The sequence below is a fragment of the Halichoeres trimaculatus genome, unplaced genomic scaffold (assembly GCF_033239565.1).
Source record: "Halichoeres trimaculatus isolate MK-OKI-2021-1 unplaced genomic scaffold, fHalTri1.1 fHalTri1_scaffold_19, whole genome shotgun sequence".
NCBI lineage: Eukaryota > Metazoa > Chordata > Actinopteri > Labriformes > Labridae > Halichoeres > Halichoeres trimaculatus.
The window spans coordinates 15,874,133-15,879,445 of record NW_027437197.1 but is presented as its reverse complement, the minus strand read 5'-3'; the positions used below and the strand labels follow the sequence as shown (position 1 = coordinate 15,879,445).

The 5,313-nt window shown below is 39.9% G+C and overlaps 1 long non-coding RNA gene across 1 annotated transcript; it reads left to right on the top strand.

Annotated features, from left to right (window-relative positions):
• The first annotated feature begins 2,872 nt into the window (after window positions 1-2,872).
• LOC141807954 (uncharacterized) lies at window positions 2,873-3,587 on the top strand. The gene is made up of 3 exons (XR_012599880.1): window positions 2,873-2,948; window positions 3,037-3,145; window positions 3,250-3,587. It is a non-coding gene; the product is annotated as an uncharacterized LOC141807954 (long non-coding RNA).
• Window positions 3,588-5,313: the final 1,726 nt, after the last annotated feature.

Here is a 5,313-nt window from a genome sequence, read left to right as displayed (position 1 = left end):
AAAACAGAAAATAAGTATTTGACGTGATAAGGTTTTATAGCTCACTGAAGAAAGTAGAGAGGCGTGGCGGAGTGATGTTACTCAAATAGATAAATAATTATTAACCAGATGTGAATAAAAGCAGAAAGCAGAGCTGTGTAAGACACATACACAGCTGGTAATAACAGAGAGAGCTCTGTATGCTGTGCTCATTCCTCCGACAGATGAAGATGAACACTCTGGCGGTGTTCTTGTTGATCCTTACAGGTAAGATGTGATTTTTATTTGATTAAATTCTTAATTTTTACCTTTTGGAAGGCCTTAGACTCCTTTATTATCAGAGTGCTCTGACCCCACTCTAGGAGCCACAGGTCTAATAGATGTAAGGGTTAAGGTGGATCTGGTCTTTGTTCTCTCTTAACAGTTGCTCTGGGAATTTCTTCACCTGTACCTGATGTGGTGGCAAAACCTGTCCTGGAGAAAGAGAACCAGAAACCAGTGCAGGAAGGAGAGGAGGATAAAAAAGGGCTTGATTTAACCATGCGGGATATGCCTGAAGAGGAGCAAAGGCTAATGGGGCTCCAGACAGGGACAGAAACACATCCTGCACTGTCTGATGAGGCTCTCAAGAATTTGGCATCGCTGGATGCCCTGGTGAATCTGCCAGAGGCTGATAAAAAGAGGCTGAAACCTGAAGATTTACTTCTGTATTTGATTGAGATGGAAGAAAAGCAGGAGGGCAAACCAGAGCTGGAAGGACAGGTGTCACCCATAAAGGAGGATTCTGGGAGTAAACCCTATGTTATACCTGACCCCCCTGAGGTAAACGTTGAAGATTATAAAAAGGAGCTGAAGCTTGAAGATTTACCCATGTTCAAAGATAAGCTTCAAGAGGGGCTTGAGGTGCAAATGGAGCTCCTCCCAGAAACAGATGAAGCAGAGAAGAACTTTCTGAGAGCTATGTTAGAAAATCAGCTTGTGCCCAGTCAGGCTGAACCAGTCATGGAGCTGGAGCCAGAGAATGAAGAAGGGCCCCCCAAGGTTTTCATCCCAGACCCTGCCGCTCCAGAGGAAGAGCTGATGTTGGATTTTGACGGTAAGTTGTTGGAGCCCTTTTCTTTAAACAAGGTGGTAAGGGCAGGGATGGAACAGGAAGCAGGGGACCCAGAGTTCATGACGACAGGGGAACAAGGAGGTGAGTTTAACAGGAGAAGATTTTCATCAATACAGTCATGGGTAAAGTGACAACAGAATATAACACAAACAGAAATGTTATTTTAATTCTCCTCTTGAAAAATCCCACCTCCTCCTAACAAGAAATACACTTTAAGATGACACATTCAACTGCTTCCCAAACTGGAGGTCCTTCTGATAAGATCAACTTGCACTGGCCCCAGTTAATTAATAGCTTAACCTGCTTTCTTTCTTTGCTCCTGTCATGATTACTGCAGCCACTGGAGGGCGACGTCACCCCAGCCCAAAACAGGCAGCCTTAGTAATAAAGAGGAGTTATATAGCATGCCAAGATGTACATTCTTAGATTCAGATATGTTAGATGTTTAACAATATTTTGGAACTTTTTTTTCCTTTGAGTTATAAATTAAAATCTAAAACTGAGCACAAACATATCTTTCTTAATCTCAGTTAGTATGGGGATCTTTAGATTCAGTAATAAAAGTTAAAAAAAAAAAGTTAAAATAGTTCTCTCACCAAAAGTTGCATCAAAATAAAACTTGTTTCAGAATTCTTGTTTCACCCCTTAAGTTGCTTTATTGAAGACAAACACACGAAACCTTGTTTGAAGCAGATTTTAACTAACTGAAGACCTGGACAAACACATGTAGTAACGATGTGAAAGGGACTCCATAAGAAACAAAACTACAGCATCCTGTGGTCCATTTTTATTGGAGATGATTATTTAAAACTGTATTAAAGATTTTCTTTGTAACAGAAATTTTAATCATTTTAATCATACTTAGAACAGAATAGAATATTCTTTATTGATCCCCCTTGGAGGAATTTTTTTTTTTGCCACAGCAGCTCACAAAAAGTAATATTTAGTATTAGAGAAGTAAAAAAGTGCAGAAATGCACTTTTTTACTTCTCTAATACTAAGTATTTTGACTTAGATGAGTAATATTTTTCTTGTCTATTGCCATTTATTCGATCAAATTAAGATAAAAAGAAAGAAATGTGTTTTTAATATCCAGTATAATTACTTATTATTTACTTCCTAGGCCCACTTTTTTCTAGATTCCTTGTGAAGTAAAATTAGGTTGCTGCATGAAAGGTAATTTCACCCTGTCTTTTATCTATGCTGCCCTTTTTTTGCAGTAGTAGTGACAAGACTTACCTATGATCAGTCGAAACCAACTTGGTTCCTTCCTTTTATGTGTGTCACTTTTTCACATGTACAATGTAAAAACATCATGTCAGCTCAACCTTTCTCCAATAAAATCTGCAAGGAGTACAATACATTGTTGAATGCATGCTGAATAGATCTTTTCTTGGTCTGTGTGGAGGCGAAACGTTAAAGATGGGAACCTGGTAACTATGTTGCATGAGAGTTGAGTTTGAAGACAGATTTTAAAAAATGAGTGGCATCAGGATTAAAAACATTGTAATCTTCTTTTTAGCTGCCAAGCTGAGCTCTTGCTCTGGACTTCTGCTGGAGGACAAATGTTTCCAGTTTCTCCAGGAGCCAAAGGGAGCAGCAGAGGCTGAGGTATTGATGCATTTAAAGATGCTCCATAAAGATTTCAAAGTCCATAAAGTTATTTTCTTTAGTAAGACTCGATTTGCTTAAGCCATCTGTCACTGTTTTATTGCAGATGTTCTGCCAGGAGAATTTCCCTGATGGCCACCTGGCCTCCATCACTAGCCAAATTATCCACAGAGAGATACAGTCCATGCTGCAGGGGAATGAAGCTCAGACCAGCACCTGGATCGGAGGGTGGAAGATTCCGAATGTATGTGTTTTCAGTCAGAGGGTTTGAAGTGGTTTTGTGTGGACTTGTTCTTGTGAGTGGTCCTCATCACTGTTTTGTTCTCCTCCAGACTGATCGCTGGATGTGGTTGGATGGATCTGACTGGAGCTATTCTGATTGGCAGTCAGGGGAGCCCAGTGCCAAAGCAGAGTTGGGTTGTACGGAACTATCACCATCCGGTAAGATTCAGACTTTAGTTCACATTTAAACTGACTGATACTTTTTTTGAATGCTAAAATTGTGAATGTTAAACTCGCTGATCTGCTTTCTGTTTGACTTTCAGGCCATTTCACAGATGCCCCGTGCTCAAAACTTCAGCCTTTTATCTGCTCTTTCTCTTTGCTGTGAGAAGGAAAGTTCCACACTTTATCAGCTCAGGCTTTCCAAGAACATAGAAAATATCCATTAAAGATAAAACTTAACACGCACATCTATCAGCCTTTACCTTTCTGTCACACATAAATGTGAGAAATTTTTAGTTGGTTATAAAAGATGATGAAATTTGTGTTGATGCCTCCTTATGATCTTCAGAATCAAACAGGATCCTTAGCAGAATGAGTGACTATTTCTGAATAACTATTATTAATGTCTTAAAGTGGGGGTTAGTCCAATATTTTTTAAAGAGGGGGTATTCTGTTTTCCCAAATTTTAAACATGAATATATAAAGTAAAAAAATAAAGTATAAGTGCTGGATGTTTAGATTTTCAAGCCTCAAATTGACATATGTTGTAGAATTTCCCAAATCTGTCTGTAAACTGGTCAAAATGCTCTGCTTTATAATATCAACAGATCTCCACAAGATTTGCTGAACTGATGAGGTCATTGCAAAATGATCACCTAAACTGGTTTATGATAGATTAGAGGGGTGGGCCTAAAAACCTGCATAGCTCCGCCCCCTAGAGACAGGCCTCCAAAGGGCTGGCCAATCAGATGGATGCTTTAAAGAGACAGCATCTAAAACTAAGTGTTTCAGACAGAGGCTGAAATGAGGGCTCTCTAAAATATTGGTGAGAGAAAAATAGGGATTTATTTGAGCTACCAATCATGTAAAGATATCACAGGGGCACCAGGAGGACAGAATCAAGACTAAAAAGTACCACACCCCCTCTTTAAAAACAACAAAAAAGAGTAGAAAGCAGAAGGAGAAAAGATACTTCTTTGTTTGAGAAATGCTTGTGGGATATAATTTAAAGTTTAAATTCGTGCTAGTTAATTTTGCACTTTTACAATCTGCCCTCATCTTTTATGCTTTTTCATTTGAAATAGTCAACTACCCATAATCAAATCTTTTTTTTCTGTACTTTTTTCGCACTAAACTGTACCTGGCATGATGAGCAGTTGATGTGTATTTATGCAATAAAAGTTTGAGAAGCAGATCCTGTGTAGAGTCAGTTTCTGTGCTGCAGACTTTGTGCCCAAGCACTGACACAGTGGCATCCACATGTGTTGGTAAAGCCGCCCTGTGAGGCTCAGAGAGGATTCAGAGCCAGCAGACAACTGTGTGCTTCGTGACACTGGAAAATGACTCTAAATGACAGACAGCACCAAACAGCACTGAGTCACTCTCATCAAAACAGCAACTCCAATAATCAGTCAGGGTTCAGAGGGATTTCATCAAAGCATCAGAATCTCAACAACACAACTCCTCTGATCATTAATCATTAATCAATCACTGCTGATGAATGATTTATTCCCCTGACGTAAGCATTTCTTCTTCATCTGTTTAAACTCGCCTGATGATGACCAGACAAATCTGAGTAGTCTTAAAATATGGTTCAGTGATGTACAGCAGGCTTTCAAAGACATATTTCTGGAGATGCAAATTCGTCTGTGAGCTCTAAATCCAACAAAAGTCTGTTTCCCTGGTACGAGAACAATGAACAATCTTCTCAGCTCGCTTGTGCCAAAAACGGCCTTTCTCCAACAGCAGCTCATGTAGGATCAGATCATCTGAGTCTTCATATTGATGGTGGATACACGTCTGTGCAGAGTGGGTCGGGATAAAGAGCTGCCAGTCATGGACTTAGAGTTAATAATCCTCATCTCTGCATCCAAAGGTCACAGAGAGGTCGTTCGCACAGGCCAGTGGAAAATGAGTCACAGCCACACAAAGCAACATGTGAGGCCCTGCAGGGTTTTAAAGTAGCAGCATGTGCAGCCTGGATGTGTGAATGGATCAGTTAATGGGCGCTAAGCTGCTGCAATTTTAAAGGGGAGGTGAGGTAATGAAAACATATTACACGTGAGTGTGAACAGTTTTAATAGCCAGGAAGATGTGAGGCATCAAAGCAGATCTCTGTTTATGACGGCACAGCTGATCATCTGCAGAATGAGCCGTCAGGACCA